The sequence below is a fragment of the Somniosus microcephalus genome, chromosome 5 (assembly GCF_052327205.1).
Source record: "Somniosus microcephalus isolate GS21.2 chromosome 5, FLI_Smic_1.0, whole genome shotgun sequence".
Taxonomy (NCBI): Eukaryota; Metazoa; Chordata; class Chondrichthyes; order Squaliformes; family Somniosidae; genus Somniosus; species Somniosus microcephalus.
Window position 1 is genome coordinate 80470801 of NC_140991.1, and position 20841 is coordinate 80491641.

Sequence of the window (20841 nt, forward strand, 5' to 3'; positions counted from 1 at the left end):
AGACCTCCAGACAATTTGGGTCACTCTTCAGATAGAAGGAGTCCAAGTAAAACTGGAATTGGACACTGGATCGGCATTGACGGTCATAAATAAGAAAGATTACGGAAAGTTATTCCAACATATTCCCCTACAGGATACGGGGATTATATTGGAAACATACACGGGGCAAAGAGTGTACCCCATCGGGAAAATAGAGGTTGCAGTGGTCCACAAGGGCGAAGACAGTCAAATAATGGACTTATATGTGATATCTGAAGGAGGTCCTCCACTACTAGGACGGGAGTGGATTAGGAAAATGAATATGGACTGGCATTTCCTACAAACAATAACGAGTGAGAACTCGGTGAAGATAGTCGGCCCAGACTCTGGAACGGATGATGGTAAGCCCAACTCAGGTGCAAAAGACAAAGTTTCAGCACAGAATTCCACTGAGCAACAACAACATAGTTTAACTGTGGATTCTGAGTCTGGCAAGTCTACTGATGTGCCCATTTCTGAGGGACACCGGGCTCGAACTCAACTCCATTTCAAACTACAACAGCAATTAGAACAAATGCTTCGCCGTTTTGAGCAAGAGTTGAATGCAACGAAAGAGTTCTTTGATATAGAGTTGGAGAATCTGGAAAGACAACAGAAGCAGCTGATGGAGAAAATGGAGCAGGAGCACACAAAACGTCTGATGTCAGAGGAGTTAACGGTCAGCCAACTCCTGCATATGCTGAAGGACAGGACTCTGAAATGGGAAAAACTTGAACACGAACTTCAATATTCAAACGAAAGGGGTTCGGAGCTCTCAAAGGTTATTGGAAGAGCTGAGGTGGCAACACAGACTGAGATGACTGCAACAGAGCAGCCCTTGGATGCCAAAAGTACGCTGACTCACGTCAACGTAGAACAACAGACCGCTGAAACAGCTGCTCCGGTAGAGGGATTGAATAGTCCGATCAATCAATCTCCAAAAGAAGTTGAAGTAGTAAAATCTCAAATGAGGTCATTAGTAAACGACTTGCTGAAAGCCCAGAAAAAGCTGGATGAAGAGGTACGCATGAAGAAGTCTCTTCAGGAAAGATGTCTGGACTTGGAACAAAAGCTGGCTAACGCCCAGCTGGGTATGGAGGAAATAGAAGACCCTCTCGCTGGCCTAGATCAGGACGACACCGAATATTACTATGTCCTGTCCTGCCCAACTTGTAACTTCGACTCCCACCATACAGAAATCATGGAGGAGCACCGAAAGTCTACAGAACATCGGGAGAAGGTGGCTCTACTACGGAAAAAGGAGGAAGAGAAGGAGGAACTGCGCATGCAGCTGGCAGCTGACGGAGCCCAGAGAGTCTCCAAGAAGCAGAAAAGGAAAAGTCGAAACAGAAGATGACCCATCTGAACCATTATTACCTCTACCAGATCACACACGTGGTCCCTCCGAACGGAGCCAATTCAGTTCGGAAGTTCAAACTGTTAAATCCATGGAAGGACTATTGAATGAGTCACTCCAGCAACGTGAACCGACTACACCACAGAGATTGAATCTGTGAACTGTTTTCCGCAGAGACTGAATCTGTGATCTGTTTTGACATGAAGTTATCTATGTTATTCTGTTATGTAAACCTGAAGTTATATATGTATATATGTTATTACGTTATGTTAAATGGGGAGATGACTGTAAAGCTAGGAAGGGAGGAATGTTGTGTATGTAATATGTGTGCTACTTTGAACCTATGGACAGGACTGCACTACTTGTAGGGCGTAGTGATACGCAGTACCACTCCTGGCCATAGGAGTATAAATAGTACTGTGGGTACTGATCTCCCCTCAGTTCCCGCCTGTGGGCATGAAGTAAAGACCTACGTATAGTCCCTACCTCCAACCAGTAAAGACCTGTTTTATTGTTACTGATTAAGTCTGAGTATTAATTACTTGAACAACTCACAGATTTAACACCAGGGTGTTCATGGAACAATTCTCCTACCTGAACCTCAGTGAGGAGTAGTGTGTCAGATGACTGCGCTTCACTAAGGATGTCCTCACTGAAATCTGCCACCTGCTGCAGCCACAACTGCAACCTCTGAGGATCACTTTGCCAGTGGATGTGAAGGTCACGGGAACCATGAACATCTATGCGTCGAGTACCTTCCAGGCTGGAGCAGGAGGTATTTGCAACATCTCCCAGTTTGCCGTGCACCGTTGCATAAGGGAGGTAAGTGAGGCTCTGTATTCCAAGAAAGTTGAATATATTTCGTTCTCTCTGGCCAGAGAGCAGCAGGCGGAACGAACACGTGGCTTCGCAAGGATTGCAGGTTTCCCCACGGTGCTGGGTGCCATTGCATGCATGCACATCACTTTGCCGACACCAGATCTCAACTCAGATGTACCGCAACCGAAAGGGATTCCACTCCCTCAATGTCCAGCTGGTGTGCGACCATACTCAGCGAATCATGAGGGTCAATGCCCGGTATCCTGGCATCAGTCACGATGCTTTCCTTCTGTGGCAGTCAGCTGTCCCATCTGCATGTGAGCCACCACAACAAACCAGAGGGTGGCTACTGGGAGACAAGGGCTATCCGTTAACGACATGGCTCATGACTCCGGTGCGCAACCCATGCACATGTGGCCAGCATTCATACAACAAAAGCCATCTCATTGAGCAGACCATTGGTATGCTGAAGCAATGCTTCTGCTGCCTGGAAAGCACTGGAGGAGCCCTGGAGTACTTGGCAGAGCGGGTGTCGAGATTCGTGGTGGTCTGCTGCATGCTGCACAACCTCGCCATCATGAGGGCTCAGCCCTTGCCACTAGCCATATGGCGAACATCTGAGGAACAGGAGGATTGAAGAGGAGTAAGAGGAGGAAGAGGAAGGGAGGAGGCAACCCAGACAGCCCCTTTCTGGCCGGGCTGTCCATGACCGACTCATCTGACTACGATACCAGTAAATACAACCCCAATTCCACATTCACCAACCGTCCTACACCTTACCTTCCCTCTGTCCATCACAGCGTCTACTTGGCCACAATGCAAAAATAAAACCCAACACAGAATAAACATTCCAAAACAAATTTATAAATGAAATCATGCCATATTGCATACAAACGCAAACTAATTACCCTTGTGCAGTCCCTTAGTGCCTGTCTTCCATGTGCCTTTGCCTGTCCTAGTTCTCCTATGCAGTGTTACCCCAGTGGCTGCAGCATGGCTGCTGACTTTCAGTGGGAGAGGCTGCAGATGGCCTCGGAGGATGACCTCAAGCAGCTCTGGGCCTAAAAGGCCTGGTTTCAGACTGCACCATCTCGGCATGGGCGGCAGCAGTCTGGGCTGGTTTACATGCAACAGCAAGGGCAGTGGCGGAGTGGCAGGGGTGGGAGGACAAATGCTGTCATCCTGAGAGAGGACGGCAGGTTCATGCTCCACGGAGCCTCTGCCACTCCCCCGGGGCGGCACCTCAGCAATCTTAGTAATCTGTTGGCGGGCATATTGCTGGACTGCTGAGACACCCTGCAAGTCCCTTTAAATACTGGTATCCGCAGCCACGCTGAGCTTGCATGACAAAGTCTGAGCTTCCACTGCAGCACCCAGACCTTGGGTGGATTTTGCTTCTGCTGCAATGGGAGCTGAGCCATTGGCCATCAGATGCTGCATCCTGGTTGGGTCCGTAAGTATGCTAATGGAGTTGGCCACCACTTCCATGCTGCAAAGGATGGGCTTCCAAGTCTGCGCAAAGCCCTGTGCTAGGTGATGCCAGACTCCGCCACGCTCCTTAACATTGCACGCAGGCTTTTTGACAGGCCTGCCAATGCACCAAGCATTTTGTTGTGCATACCCATCAGCCTTCTTCTGTACAATGGCTCTCACCCCTTCTCCCTCCCAGAACCATGATAGGGTTCCCCTTGTCCTCACCTTTCACCCCACCAGCCTCCACATTCAATGGATCATCCTCCGCCATTTCCGTCACCTCCAGCGTGATCCCACCACCAAACGCATCTTCCCCTCCCCTCCCCTTTCAGCATTCTGAAGGGACCGCTCCCTCCGCAACATCCTGGTCCACTCCTCAATCACCCCTAACAGCCCCTCCCCTCCCCACAGCACCTTCCCGTGCAAGCGCAGGAGATGCAACACCTCTTTTACCTCCTCCCTTCCCACTGTCCTGGGCCCCAAATACTCCTTCCAGGTGAAACAGCGATTTACTTGTACTTCTTGCAATTTAGTATACTGTATTCGCTGTTCACGATGCGGTCTTCTCGACACTGGGGAGACCAAACGCAGATTGGGCGACCGCTTTGTGGAACACCTCCGTTCAGTCCGTAAGGATGACTCCGAGCTTCCAGTCGCCTGTCACTTTAATTCTCCGCTGCACTCCCACTCTGACCTCTCTGTCCTCGGCCTCTTACACTGTTCCAATGAAGCTCAACGTAAGCTCGAGGAACAGCACCTCATCTTTCGATTAGGCATTTTACAGCCTTCTGAACTCAACATTGAGTTCGACAATTTCAGACTATAACCCCTGCCCCTATTTTTTCAGGCAATAGCTGTTGATTATTCTGTCATCCCCATTTGCAACATTTAATCTCTCCTGCCTTCCACCCGAGCACAGACCGTCCCTTTTATTCCTTCCTCCCTCCCCACCTCCTTTCCCTGCCTCTGCACCTGCTTAAAACCTGTTACATCTGTAACTTTTTCCAGTTCTGACAAAGGGTCACAGACCGGAAACGTTAACTCTGTTTCTCTCTCCACAGATGCTGCCTGGCCTGCTGAGTGTTTCCAGCATTTTCTGTTGTTATTTCAGCCTTCTTCTGTGGCCTGCCCTATCAAAGCGGTCATCTGAGTCCTCTGCAATAGAACTCGTGTGCGACCTCGCCCTCCGGGGAGCTGGCACCTGTGCAACCCTTGCCCCCTGCCCTGGCTGCAGGCCACTCATGCCCGGTGTCTCACCACATGCAGATCCCGCATCTAAGCCATCATCTAAAGTACGCGTAGTGTCAGTATCTGAGTTGGTGGCTGCGAGTGTGAAATCGAGTGACGGTGCTGTGTCTTTATCATCACTGCCTTCTTCCTCTTACAATTACTGGCCAGGTTGCAGTTCTTGGGTATCTGAAAGGAGAAGGGCACAAGGGTAGGGTTGTGGTGAGGGTAAGGAGTAAAACAAGAGGTGGATGCTTACACCATCTGCAGCTTGTAAATCAGAAGAGATTGTGGTATGAGGGGGAAGTGGGATGTGAGAAGGAGGATTAGGTATGAGAATACCATCATCTTCAATTGTTTCAGCCCCGCCACTGGCCATGGGCTCAGCAATGGCCGCCCCAATGATGGCGACCACCGTATCCTCCATCGGGGTAAGGCCATGCAGCCATGCCTGCCCCCGCCAGTTAACTTCTGCTGCCATCGGTTATGCACCAACTTGTCCTGCAAGGGAGAGGGAAGTGTATCAGTGAGCATGGTGCAATGTATTTGGGTGATGCGCCTGTCTTGGTTGAATAGCTGATAGTGTGTGCAAGCTGTGAGATGTGGGTGTGAGGCTTGCAGCAGTGGTAAATGCATGAGGGTGAGGTGAAGCAATGAATGTGAGGTATGAGTCTTGTGTGATAGAGATTGTTGGTAGGTGAGTGATGGGGGTGTGGTGCATTGAGCAGTGTGTGTTGCCAGTGGTGAAGTTGGTGGCATTTGAAGATGAACTGACCTTGACCACTCGTGTGAGGTCATTGAACTTTTTGTGGCACTGCATCAAGGTCCTCGGGGCTTGACTTCTGGCATTGGCCGCCATGGCTACCTGCTCCCACTGCCTTGAGAGTTTGTCTGGAGGGACTCCTGGCCCCCTGTGGCTAGAGGACCCCTCTCCTTCTGTCTACCTCCACCACCGAGGCCTCCAGTGCAGTTTGAGAGCCTTGGAGCATGCTCTCTCCCCTGTTGCGCCATTAGTCAGTGTTCTTGCAGGTCAGGCTCTCTTCCTCAGCCACTTCCAGCACTTGCTCCAGCCAGAATGTACCTCCCCTTTAAGAGGTACAAGCTGGCTTTAAGTAGTGCAGACTAGCTTTAAGTGGTACTAGTCTCGCACGAACTTGGGCCTCCTGCTGAAGCGCTAAGCCACTGAACAGCGCGTTTAGCACTGCCTCCACACTGCAATCATTTAAATTAGCAGTCAGCATGAAATTTGCATGCTGCCTGCATCAGAAGTAACAGGTGCTGGTTAATGGCGCATCGTGATCCCTGCGCCCATTTTCAGGGCATATCGAATTTAGCCTCCCATTATGTCTATCCTAAACTTTGCATGCTGAACTTATACAGGTTGAAAACTGTGGTATAAAAATGTCTCAATTCCCTGCCCCCATGCATTTATCCATTGCCATAGCATAAAACAAAGCATAATTGTGCCTGTCCATCCATTAACAAAGGTACCAGCACTGGTATTAGGAGAGTACAGTCCTGGCTGGAAACTAAGCAGGCTCCTTCATCTAATTAGCACAGCAACTTTAAACTGTGTGCAGATAAAATGTGCCAACTTCTGTACTACAATCCTATTGAAGTTTTTTGGGGGAAAATGTGGTACATTAGCGCTTCCCGTTAGCACCAGCAGATGGTGCTAATGGGGTGCTAGAGCATTATCGCTGAGGCGAGGTGAATCCAGTGCCACACGTCAAATCCCGCCCAACCCTGCAGCGCCACCAGCAACAGTTACCACCAGGAGCCTCAACGCTAGGTGGATCGTGACGTCAGTGAGTGTGCAACGCCCACTGACCACCCGATCTGCAAAATTGATTATCACCACCTACCTTAGCGCCTGGAGTAAACAGCAACAGGGAGAGCTGGCGCAAAGCACCAGTAAGACGGCTCCAGGGATGTTATTTAAAGGGATCAATAATGACTCGCAGCTGTCAGATTAGTGGAGTTTCAGTGGTTTCTTGTCAGTTTCATATAGTCCAACCGTTTCATTCAGTACTTTCAAGGTTATTTTGTATCAGGAGTGTTGTGGCAACTAAAAAGTAGCTACATTTATTCTTAAAAAAAATCAAACTGCTATACTTGGTAACATTAATGGGGGCTGTACTGGCATGCAGCCTCGCCCTCCAGGAATTACGGTGGAGGGAGTGGAGGCAGCGAGAATGACGGGAACATGTGTGCAGAGAGATGAGGAGGGACATCAGGTCTCTCAGTAGGAGGCCTTACCCTCCGAGGGTATTCTGAAAGCACTTCTCCTACCTTCAATGAAGCGAGGAGCAGTGTATTAGATGGCTCTGCCTCACCAAGGAGGTGGTGACAGAATTCTGCCACCACCTCCAAATAGATCTCCAGCCTCACACCAGGATGACTTAAAGTCTACATCCCCTTTGCTCACCACATCCCCATCATTCCATCCCTCTCGCAGGCTGTTTCACTCCGCACAGGTGAAATGAGAGAGACCACAAGTGAATTAATAAATTTATCAAAAATCAGTGAACACATATTTACAACAAACTACTCACCCTTGTGCAATCCCTTAGTGCCTCTCGTTATTTTGCCTTTGCCTACTCTAGTGCTCCTATGAAGTGTTGGCCCAGTGGCTGCAGCAGAGCTAGTGGAAGGCTGCTGAGTGTCCATGCGGGAGACTTCAGGTGGCCTTGCAGGACGCCCTCGACCAGCTCTGGGCCTGGAAGATCCAGCTGTACACTGTACCACCTTAGCATGTGCAGCAGCAGTCTGGGCTGGCTGGATGACAGGCAGCAACCAGGGCAATGGCAGTGTGGCAGTGGTGGGAGCAGGAATGCTGTCATCCTGAGAGAGGACAGCAGCTTCCTGCTCCATGACCCATTGGCATGCCCCCAGGGCAGTACCTCAGCATCACTACCAATCTACTGGAGCACAGATTGCTGGCCTGCTGCGACACCGTGAAAGCCCCGGTCGACGATGGTAGACCCAGCCATGATGGCAGCAGTCAGAGCTTGCGAGGCATCAAGCTGAGACTGCATGAGAGCAGTCTGAGATTGGATGCCACCAAGTATAGACTGCATTACAGCACTAAGACGTTGCGTCGCTTCCGCCTGTGCTGCAATGGAAGCTGCCACATCGCCCGTCACACGCAGCATCAGGTCTGGGCATCTAACATCCTTTGCAGACTGGAAATGATGGGCTCCATGGTGCGCAGGGTCTTGTGCAATGTTGGAGGTGGACTCTTCCACGCTCCTTACCATTGCCAAGAGGCTCTCAGGCACCCTTGCCATGACACCTATCATCTCCGTGTGCATGCCCATCACCTTTCTTATTAACACCTCCCCATCAAGCTCCTCATCTGAGTCCTGTGCAGCAGAACTCGCACGCGAACTCACCCTCCGGGGAGCTGGCCCCCGAGCTACCCTTTCCCCCGGCCTTGCTGCAGCCCACTCGTCCCAGGTGCCTCACCCATACAGATCCCACTACTATACTAGTCTCTAAAGAATGCATAGTGCCAGCATCTGAGCTGGTGCCTACGGGTGAGACATGCAGGGTGTTCTTCCTCCTCCTTTTCTCCTACCTTGCTCACTACGGTGCCCTCAGGGACAGGCTGCTCAGATGCTTGCTCATTAGCTGAAAGCATAAAGGCACAAGAGTCAGGTTAAAGTGAGGGGAGGGGGCAGGAAGGGAGCAAGGCATGCATACAGCATGAATAACTGGAAAGTGCGAAACACTTGTGGGGTGAGGGGGAAGTGGGATGTGAGAAGAAGGAGTAGGGATGAGCATACCATTGTCCCCAAGGGGGTCAACATCGCCAGTGGCCACGGCACCCACCACCTGGCATCCAATAGTCTGCAGCACTTGATTCTCCAGCACAGATAGTGGTTGGTGTCAGGTTGTCCCCCGCCTGTGCGCTCCTGCTCCCTCCTGTTGTGAGCCACCTTGGCCTGCAAGAGAAAGGAAAGTGTGTGAGTGAGGGTGGAGCAATGTGTTTGGGTGATGTGCCTGCCATAGTTGAATAGCTGTCATTGTGTGCAAGGTGTGAGATGTGGGTGTGAGTGTTGGTTAGTGGAGATTGTTGATGGGTGAGTGCTGGGAGTGGAGTCCTGAAGCAGCTATACTCATGACAGATCCACGCCCCAGGGAGAGAGCCCACAGATTCTGCGATCAAGTATTGGAGGCATTGGTGTTCACTGTGGAAAGATGAAGGGCGGTGCTCTACCTGGAAAGTGCCAGGAGGCCCTCACTGCAAGTCTTCCGCACCGTGTGGAGGGAGGTAACGGAGCACGTCTCAGGCAGCACTGTGGTCCCCAGGACCCACACACAGTGCAGGAAGAAAATTAATGACTGTGGTTCAGATGGTGGTATGCAGCATTTGTTGAAGCATTCATTCACCCTGACCACCCGAGTGAGGTCGTTAAATTTCTTCCTGCACTGTGTGTGGGTCCTGGGGACCACAGTGCTGCCCGAGACGTGCTCCGTTACCTCCCTCCACATGGTGCGGAAGACTTGCAGTGAAGGCCTCCTGCCATTTGTCGGGTAGAGCACCGCCCTTCCTCTCTCCACAGTGAACACCAATGCCTCCAATACTTGATCGCAGAATCTGCAGGCTCTCTCCCTGGGGCGTGGATCTGCCATGAGTACAGCTGTTTCAGGATTCTGGCTCCTTCTCCTTGACCTGCTGTTGCTAGCTGAGACAGTTGCAGCCAGCAATTCTGATAATGAGGCTCTGCAGCATCAATGAACCTCCCCTTTAAAGTACTGAAAAAAGCCTGTGGCAATCATGACTTACGATTAGACCGCACCTGATATTGGTCCACTCTTTGAGTGCAACACCAATGAGCTTGGGCTTTAAGACTTGATTTAGGATTCCAATCATTTTTTTGAGCAGTGAGCATGAATTTTGTGTGCAGTCTAAAGAATTAGCACCTGGTGCTAATTCTCCAACTTTTCTAATGATACTGCCCTATCCTGGGCTATTATGAATTTTTATGAACTCCTGCCTTATTAGCTCAGTCTTCTAAGTAACTTAGATTTGTCTTTTTTTTAAACCAGAGATAATGATTTACTCAAGACAACTCTACTTGCAATGAAATTCGGTTCCAAACGCGTGAGTACGGAAGGGGTACTCACGCGTCTGGCCGGAGGAAATGCCGGCGTTCAGCATGCACAGCGCATGCGGAGAAAACCGGCATTTCCAGTCCTCTGAACGAAGGGGTTCAGAGGCACAGCGCGTGCGACTGCACAGGCAGCGCTTGCGCAGTGAACTTCGTCGATTTCATTCATGGATTCAGTGAGGGTAAGTCCTTACAAGTTACACATGAAAAAAGCATGTGTAAAGCTGCTCCAAGGCTGCGGAGGAAGATATATTTTATCGTGGAGCTTCTGAAAGGCAATATTTTTGTTTGGGAAAGGGAAGATAGTTATTGTAAGAAATGCTGAGGTAAGTTTTAAAGTTTAAATTTTTTTTTTTAAACGGGTTTTCAGTATGGTAGGTAGAAGGAGCAATTGTGGCTGTGTGAATTGAATGTGAAAATGAGTGTTCTAAAATGAATAATGTAACATTTCCAGCACTTTTAAGAAAGAAACTTTTCATCAGTAATAAGTAATTATGTATGTATGTCCGCATATATTCCTTTACGTATATGTATGTATGTTTTATATTCCTTTACTTATGTGTATGAATGTATGTTTTTAATTATGATTTTCCAATAAGTTACTTTCTCTGAAAGTCATAATTAAATAAATACATTCATACACATAAGTAAAGGAATATATACATACACGCAAAGGAATATATACAGACATACATACATAATTACTTAAAAGAATATATTACTGATGAAAAGTTTCTTTCTTAAAAATGTTGGAGTCATTTTTACATTTAATAAACACAGCAAATTCAATTCACATAGCCACAATTGATCCTTCTACCTACAGTATTGAAAACCCGTTTTAAAAAACAAAAATAAACTTTAAAACTTACCTCAGCATTTCTTAAAATAACTTTCCTCCCTTTCCCAAACATAAATATTGCCTTTCAGAAGCTCCACGATAAGAAATATCTTCCTCCGCAGCCTCTGGAGCAACTGTACTCATGCTTTTTTCATGTGTAAGTTGTAAGGACTTGACCTCACTGAAAGCATGAATGAAAGCGGTGAATTTTACTGCGCACGCGCTGCCTGTGCAGTCGCACGCATTCTGCCTCTGAACCCCTTCGTTCAGAGGACAGGAAATGCCGGTTTTCACCGCATGCGCTGTGCATGCTGAAAACCGGCATTTCCTCCGGCCAGACGCGTAAGTACCCCGACCGTACTCGCGTGTTTGGAAGGGAATTACTGGGCCAACATTTTACATGTCAATAAAATGAAAAATTTAACAATTGCACGATTTGCCCCCTCGCATCTGCGACTGAGGGTCCAAGGAGGTGCATTGCGCAAGAGGTCATCGTCGTACGTATCCTCACACTGTTCCCTTTGGGGAACTGTATGAAGTGGTGGAAGGATTTATGGCCGTGATTAACGCTCATTCCGTGACCATAACCATCTTTGAACCAGCCATTAGGGTGGTTAGTCCTATGGCGGGAGGGTTTTACGGGCTCCCACAAGCTATACAAGGAGGGGGGGCCACCCACACCCACGGACGCAAATATCCCACTGGATGTCAACCCAGAATTTAGAGCCGGAGCTCCGACTCCACTTGCCGGGACTGTCTGGAGTGGGGTTCGAAACCTTGATCTTTGGCTGCCATCAAGGTGAAGGAACATGGCTTCCCTTTTTTTGCAAAGGCCTTTGTAACTGCACATGTCTTGTCTCAATTAGGATTGTAGAGCACTTCTTAAAATTGTGTTATAGTTGTCTTCCCCCCCCCCCACCCCACATGCCCCCCCCCCTCACCCCCTCCCCCCAAACATGGCATTGGGATATTTTAATACACCTAAACATCAATGGAGAAATCCTGGAAAATTGAAGACTTCACTTTTTCAGTGGGTAACAGGTAATGGCCTGGAAATCCAAAACACATTTTACCAAAGAGTTTACAACCGTATGAAAGAAAAACAATCAGGTGTTTATTGTTCTGTAGGGAGGCCTTGAAAATGTGCCTCTCAATCACAAACATTATTTGCTCAAGAAACTGCATCAGATGGCATTGAATTTTTTTTAATATTATTGCTATTAGTGGACAAGTGATATCAGAAAGAGAATGTTTTTGAAAACATTCTGGGGATTCCTTTTTGTTTCTACTTTATTGCTTTTATTCTCTCATCCCAATTAGCCCCTTCACATTAATGTTGGCCCTCCTCACTTGGGAGGGCAGCGTGGTCAAGCTCTGTACGTCGCCACAATGTCACTTTCTATGCCACCGATCCATTGACCAGTCTGGAGCTCCAGCTGAGTGGTACAGGAGGAGAACTTTGACTCTATTTATTCTCTTCCTCCACTTTTTCTCACAGACCAGCCGGCTGAGACTGACAAAACACCGCCTTTAGGGGAAGCTAAATTGCAAATGCCAGTTAAGGCTGGGATTTAAACCTGAGTCTCCCAGTCAGAAGCATGACACTCTAATGTTATGCACCCCAAGGTTTGCACATTGTGATAATTTCAAGGCTTGTATATTAAAGAGAAAACCTATTGTGTGGGGTATTTTCGTGCTGCCAAAATATAAGAATGCTCAGCCTCCTTTATAAAATGGCTGCCAACATTCGACATGGTTAGCTGTATTCAAAGAACCAGAAAAGCACTTCAGGATACTTATCTGGTAGGTAACCAGTTGAAAAAAGTAATTTGTAGCATAATATTTTCATGTTTTGCACACTCATATTAATTATTTATTTAATCCTGTATGAGTATTCTGCAAAGGCTTCTATCCAAAAAGGAAATGAATGGTTTCCTAGAGTCAGGGGGCTCTTGATGCAAAGCTTGTGTGAGCCCTGATGTAATAAAACTCACTACGCACTTGGTTTGAGCATAAAGCAAGGCTTTAATCAACTTATTTCTGAACATGGCGGTCTAGTTGTACTTCACTAGCTCCTTGTCTTTACAAAATGTCCCTGGCAAGCTGGGGCCAACGCCCGAGTATTTATACTCCTTGGACGGCGCCACCAGCTGGCCGTCCAATGTTATTTCATAGGTAGTTTCTCGATGATGAGATTTATGACAAGCCCTTTTAATTGCATTTCTTTAACTCATAAACTGAATTATATGAAAGTGAATTATTAATTTGAAAAAAATCACACTGTAACCATGTTAAAAATGCAGTACAATATCCAAATTGTAATGTGACGATCAATTGGTGTTCTATTTCAAGAGCTCGTTCTGTTCTGCATAGTGTGACAAACACAAGACTAATTATTTTTGGGCTTTCCTATGGCACTATCTTCAGGGTTTCCACTGTGCATTAACATTTTTGTGTAATTTTACTTGCAGTCTTCAGGTTCAGTTTGACTCTGATGTACCATTACTACCAGAAATAATCCATTTTTATAAGCAAATCATAATTGATTTTTGAGTGTAATATTTAGCCTGTAATAGCCAACCACAAGAAGCTTGGATCTGCCAGTCCTGGGGTCTGGGTTTTCATCTCGTTACATGAATAAGGAATCAAGGATCTCTGTATGGTTTAAAATACTAGGATTATAGCATATGGATACAATAGCTTATTGGATATTATATGGACGTGCAAAAGCTCAATTTGCCCAATATCTTCTCTCCGCAGTTCTACCAATAATTTTACATGCTACCAGACCAAATGTTGTCTTTAGTAGTGAATTAATTTTCTAATACAGTCCAGGATTAAGTCACAGAAGAAGTATAAACCATAATAAAAACCATTGAGTATGGAACTTAACTGCCTAATCAGTTTCAAACAAAAGCTGTCGCATAATAATAACACTAGGAACCATTAATGCAAAAGCTCATTGGGTGCCCGTGGAGAAGATAAAGGTCTAAGGCCTTCAATGCACCAAGACTTCGAGCACTTCCCACGATCTGTGCGTGAGGCTCAATAGCTACCCAACTTTCATCCAAGTTAGTGAGCTGCAGAGTGTCCATTTAGAACTGCTGCAATCATTTTTAGAAAAATAGAAAACTTTGCCCCTTCAACACATTATTTGGTGAAAATCAGCAGTGGACAACATGCAGTCAGCAGCCCTTCAATGGCTACTGCTGCCTGACGTACCAGTCTTGGTGCCTCCAGTGCACCGTGAGTAGACAATTATGCAAATTAGATGATCTCTGATGAATTTGTCGAGGTCAGTTAATTTGAGCTCAGGTGCATGCAATACCTGGACAGCTCGAGCACTGGAGGCACTGTAAGTTAGGGTGAAAATATTTTCTAAACCAAATCTGGGCACACACACGGTGCAGAGCACAGCAAAGTAGCCAGGATAGAAAATGTAGGTTGTGTAGCGTTGCGAGCAAAAACTTTTAGCAGCCTATATTTTAAGAGTTGCGCGTATACACTACAAATGCAAAATGAATGTGCATATAATTACCCTGGATGTGATGGCACACAATATATATTAATGATCTGGATGAGGGAACTAGATGTAATATCTCCAAGTTTGCAGATGACACAAAGCTGGGTGGGCGTGTGTGCTGTGAGGAGGATGCCGAGAAACTCCAGTATGATTTGGACAGGTTGGGTGATTGGGCAGAAGCATGGCAGATGCAATATAACGTGGATAAAAGCGAGGTTATCCACTTTGGTGGCAAAAACATGAAGGCAGATTATTATCTGAATGGCAATAGATTGGGAGAAGGGGAAGTGCAACGAGACCTGGGTGTCCTTGTGCACCAGTCGCTGAAGGTAAGCATGCAGGTGCAGCAGGCGATTAAGAAGGCAAATGGTATGTTGGCCTTCGTAGCGAGAGGGTTCGAGTACAGGAACAAGGATGTCTTGCTGCAGTTGTACAGGGCCTTGGTGAGACCACATCTTGAGTATTGTGTGCAGTTTTGGTCGCCTTATCTGAGGAAGGAAGTTCTTGCCATGGAAGGAGTGCAGCGAAGATTCACCAGGCTGATACCTGGGATGGCAGGAATGACATATGAGGAGAGATTGGGTCAATTGGGCTTGTACTCGCTGGAGTTTAGAAGAATGAGAGGGGATCTCATTGAAACTTATAAAATTCTAACAGGACTAGACAGACTAGATGCAGGAAGGATGTTCCCGATGATTGGGGAGTCCAGAACCAGGGGTCACAGTCTAAGGATAAGGGGTAAGCCATTTAGGACAGAGATGAGGAGGAATTTCTTCACCCAGAAAGTGGTGAACCTGTGGAATTCTCTACCACAGAAGGCAGTAGAGGCCAATTCATTAAATATATTCAAGAAGGAGTTGGATATATTTTTTAAGGCTAAAGGGATCAAGGGATATGGGGAGAAAGCAGGGACAGGGTACTGAATTTGGATGATCAGCCATGATCGCATTGAATGGCGGAGCAGGCTCGAGGGGCTGAATGGCCTACTCCTGCTCCTATCTTCTATGTTTCTATGTTTCTATGAAGCACATTCAGACACCTGACTGAGTGACTGAGATCACACCTGACCCCGCCCCGACCAGTGACTGACATCACACCTGACCCCTCCCCCAGTGACTGAAATCCCACCTGACCCCCTCCCCCCCAGTGACTGAGGTCCCACCTGACCCTCCCAGTGACTGAGGTCCCACCTGACCCTCCCAGTGACTGAGGTCCCACCTGACCCTCCCAGTGACTGAGGTCCCACCTGGCCCTCCCAGTGACTAAGGTCCCACCTGAACCACCCCCCCAATGACTGAGGTCACACCTGACCCCCTCCCCCCTCAGTGACTGAGGTCCCACCTAACTCCCTCAGTGACTGAGGTCCCACCTGACCCCCCCAGTGACTGAGGTCCCACCTGACCCCCTCCCCCCCCATTGACTGAGGTCTCACCTGACCTCCTCCCCCCCAGTGACTGAGGTCACACCTGACCCCCTCCCCCCAGTGACTGAGGTCACACTTGACCCCCCAGTGACTGATGTCACACCTGACCCCCCTCCCCCCCAGTGACTGAGGTCACACCTGACCCCCTCCCCCCCCAGTGACTGAGGTCCCACCTGAACCCTCCCCCCACAGTGACTGAGGTCCCACCTGAACCCTCCCCCCCAGTGACTGAGGTCCCACCTGAACCCTCCCCTCCAGTGAATGAGGTCACACCTGACCCCCTCCCCCCAGTGACTGAGTTCCCACCTGAACCCTCCCCCCCCCCAGTGATTGAGGTCACACCTGACCCCCTTCCCCCAATGAATGATGTCACACCTGACCCCTCCCCCCCAGTGACTGAGGTCACAACTGACCCCAACCCCCACCCCCCGTGACTGGGGTCACAGCTGAAACCCCGCCCCCCTTCCCCCAGTGACTGGGACCGAGCCCTCCCCTGTGGTCTTTCCCTCACCCGCTCTGTTTGCCGTGCTCCCAGACACTTCCGGTGGCAACAATCCAGCAGTATGAGCCCAGCCGAAAACTCAGAAACAACAACGGCACATGCACAGAAACACCGCCCAGTCGCGCATGCACAGTGAATCACTCTGGCCATTGTACAAGTTGTTGTTTAATTTAGCCTTAGAGCCGTAAACTTGACAGCTCAGGGGGGTAAACTCACTGCCCAGGGGTACACTTTGGAGACGGGTTTTGTGAACCAAGGATTCTTCCGGGTACATTGTTTGCCCAGGGGCACTGTACCTCATCCGGGGACTACCCCCAGAAAATGGGGCCATATGGTCACCTTCTGTAAGTGGTCTCATTATCAGTCCCCAGATTCCTCAATCAATACTGCACATTGCACACTCTATATTCTATACCAGGTTTACTATCCACCCTTGACTTTTTTTATATCTATCTTTTTTTTCAATGTCAATTCTAGTCGAGATCATCTGTGTTGCTAGTTTCCCTGTAAGCACACTAAAAGTCAGATGAATTGAGCTTCAACCACTTCTATTATAAAAGCTGAGAATTAAAGTAAGAACTGATGTATTAGTCATACAAATAAGTGTAAAGAAGGACCTTGGATTAGGCTACAATATTTTTTTTAAAAACATTGAAAACATAGTAGAAAAGAAAAAATAAAGATAAAGGGGGAAAAATTTGATCGCGCCTCCGAGCTTTCATTGGGTCATGGAAAGGTTCAGCACACATTTGCAATTTTGTACAATAATTAGGTAAATTGTTTTGCAATAATGTCTTCATTCTACAGTAATTTTATTGCTTTAGTGGTAGTTACATAACACATCTTCAGGCAGACGTAGTGACCTAGAAATTGGACCTCATTGTGCCAATCTTAGAAGACCAAAACAGGTGCAACAAGGGCCAATTTCGGAATCCAATGTCTTGCCCCCAAGGATGTCTGAAAACCATCTGACCCAATATTGAGTTCAGCAATTTTTTCTTTTGTCCGGGGCAGCTGCCTAAAACATGCATTAGGCACCTTGCATGTGCTAATGAGAGGCCTAAGGTTTGTTTTAGGACCTGTACTGGTCTCGCTAGATGTGCTGCTATCTAGTTATCCAGCCAGCTAAACACTCATTCAAATAATTCCTCGACAAGCGGGTTTGCTGTTTTGAAGCTTTACTTGAACAAATTTGTGAAACTGTAAACAAAGACAAAGTATGTTTTGTACATAGAACTGAGCACTATACATTAAATGTTACATAAGATATAAACATATTTATAACAATAGAATAGACTAATTGTATAACTAAATAGCACTTGAGCTAAACTTCTGTAGCTAACAACTAATAACTTCTTATAAACAAAGTATTGTCAAATACTACACTAACAAAGTTGCTATCATGTTAACAAACAAAGATACTCACAGACGTCCTGCCCAGCATATAAGATGAGATGCCACAGGATTGAGAATCCCTCATGGGAGATTCTCCTTAACTCAGTCGGTTCTTTCTGGAATACTACTTCTGGGTTAAAACAGGAACAAGGTCAAATGACCTATTGCAGTATACTAACACTGCTATACACTAACTACCACTAGAGGGTGCTATCTGCATGTAATAAGTCCAGAACACTCCCCGTCTGGGGTCGTTAACGACTCCACATAGTCCGAACTCTACTTGTCACTGGATTCCTCTGGCGACAAAAGAAGAACCACCTCAGAGACAGGCCGAGAAAAGACCTTTGCTGTTCCTTCTTTGACGACTCTCAAGTCCACCTTTCTCACTCTCCCGTCCTGGCTGGGATGGGACTTCATGATGATAGCCATAGGCCACTCATTCCTTTTTGCCTGACTGTCCTTCATCAAGACAACATCTCCTTCTTTGAGATCTGGCCTCTTGTCCTGCCACTTGCGATGGCTCTGCAGTGTGTTGAGGTACTCCCGTCGCCACCTGCCCCAAAACGTGTCTGCCAGACTCTGAACCCGTTTCCATTCTTCCTTGAAGAGTTCTCTTGCCCCAAACTCTCCTGGAGGACAAGGGGAAACACCTGTCTTCTGGGTCAAAAGCATGGCCGGAGTGAGGATGAGGGGTGATTCCGGGTCTGAAGATACGGGGATGAGGGGCCTTGCATTCATCACGGCGGTGACCTCAGCCATCAGCGTGGTCAAGACTTCATGTGTGAGGCACGACGATCTACCTTGGAGAAGCATGCAGTCGAGGATGCGGCGGGCAATGCCGATCATGCGCTCCCATGCGCCACCCATGTGGGATGAGTGAGGTGGGGTTGAATACCCAGGTACATTTCTGCTCTTGGAGATACTTCTCCACACTCTCTGAGCTGGAACTGGATCCATCCATCTTCAGCTCTCTGCAAGCGCCAACAAAGTTTGTGCTGCAATCTGAGCTTATTTGCTTTGCCGGGCCTCTGATTGAGAAAAACCTTCTCAGAGCGTTTATGAAGCTGGAGGCGCTCATTGTTTCTATAACTTCGATGTGTACAGCTCTTGTGGACATACATGAGAACATCACCGCCCACCTTTTGCTATTGGCGTGTCCTCCTCTGGTGCGGCGTGAGACCACTTCCCATGGTCCGAAGACATCTACGCCTACATAGGTGAAAGGTGGTGCTACTTGTAGCCACTCGGCTGGCAGATCTGCCATCTGTTGGTGCTCCGTCTTCCCACGGAGTTTCTTGCAGGTGACACATTTGAAAAGCGTGCCGCTGATACATCTCTTAGCTACAACCAGCCAGAGGCCGTCTGCTCTGATGGCACCTTTGGTGAAATGTCTGCCCTGGTGCTTCACAGCCTCATGATGATGACGCACAAGCAGAGTGGCCAGGTAATGATGACCTAGAATGAGGATGGGATTGGTTGCATTTGTTCCTAGTTGAGATTGCGATATGCGTCCCCCAACTCTGAGAAGTCCGTCGGTGTCGACGATAGGATGCAGCTTCCATAGACTGCTGTGAGGGGGTAGGTTGCGTTCTGCTGCTATGCACTTCAACTCTTCTGAGTAACACTCATGTTGGACACTCTTTATCACAAGGATTTTGGCTCTCTTGAGCTCCTCTTCAGAGGGACCCTTACGACAGATGTGCCACCCATGGCAGCTCCTCCCTTGTGTAGACTGGGAGAAGGTACGAGCTATGTGGGTTAGGTGTGCTACTGTCTTTATGAGAGTGTTCCATTTGGAGAAACGCTCGAAGTGTTTGGTGCTCAACAGGTCCTTAGAGATTTGAGTCATGTTCGCTGTGACTTGTGGGCGTATCTCGGAGTCAGAAACAGGGTTGAGGAAGTCGAATGACTCATTGAGTTTGGAGGAGTGCAGGGACTGATCCTGAAGAAAAGCAGGTCCTGACAGCCAAGTCGTGCTGCTGAGAAGGGACGCCGTTATAGATCTAGACCCATGGTCAGCTGGGTTCAGGTCTGTGGGAACGTACCTCCACTGGTCGGGGGATGTGGACTGTCTAATACGTTGGCCCTGTTGTTCACGTATATGTAGAACCATCTACTTTGGTTATGGATGTATCCTAGCACCACTTTGCTGTCTGTATAATACGTGATGCTGTTGAACTTCAGATCAATCTCCTCTACTATGAACTCTGCAATCTCAACTGCTAATACTGCTGTGCACAGTTCCAATCTGGGTATGGTGAGGCCTGGCTGGGGTGCCAACTTGGCCTTACCAAAGACGAAGCCGACTTTGCTTTGTCCATCTTGAGTGGTGACCTTCAGATAAGCCACACCTGCAACGGCCTTAGCGGATGCGTCTGCAAAGACACAAAGCTCTTTGAATTGGGCATTTGAGGGAGAGAAGGACGTATAAGAGCGAGGTATTCAGATCTCCTGTAAGTCTTGGAGTGAGTCTCTCCATCTGTCCCACTCTGCTTCCATCTCTTCAGGGAGGGGTGAATCCCACACTTCAGCGCGTGTGGAGAGTTCCCTGAGGAGCAGCCTGCCTTGTATGATGACAGGGACTAAGAAGCCGAGAGGGCCATATAGGCTGTTGACTGTAGAGCACACTCCTCTACATGTGAAGGGTTTCTTGTCATCTAAGGCTTGGAACGTAAACATGTCTGTTGCTATGTTCCAAGACACTCCTAGGCTACGCTGTAAGGGGAGGTCATCAGTGAAGAGGTCTAGATCCTTGACATCCTTAGCACGATCTTCAGGGGGGAATGTCTCCATCACTGCTGGTCTGTTAGAGGCTATCTTGTGCAGCCTGAGATTGGATAGTGCAAGTAGTTCCTGAGCTCGTCCAAGGGTACTGATGGCCTTTGCTTCGGTCGGGAATGACTTCAGTGCATCGTCGACGTAGAACTCGCGTTCGATGAAGCCTCTCACATCACTGCCAAAGTCGTCTTCTTGGCAGCCCTCCTTAGTCCGTATATGGTGACAGCAGGGGACGGGCTATTCCCGAAGACATGGACACGCATTCTGTAGTACACAATGTCTCTGTTGGGGTTGTTGTTGCAATACCACAGGAAGCGGAGGAAGTCTCTGTGGTCTTCTCTCACCACAAAGCAGTGAAGCATGTGCTG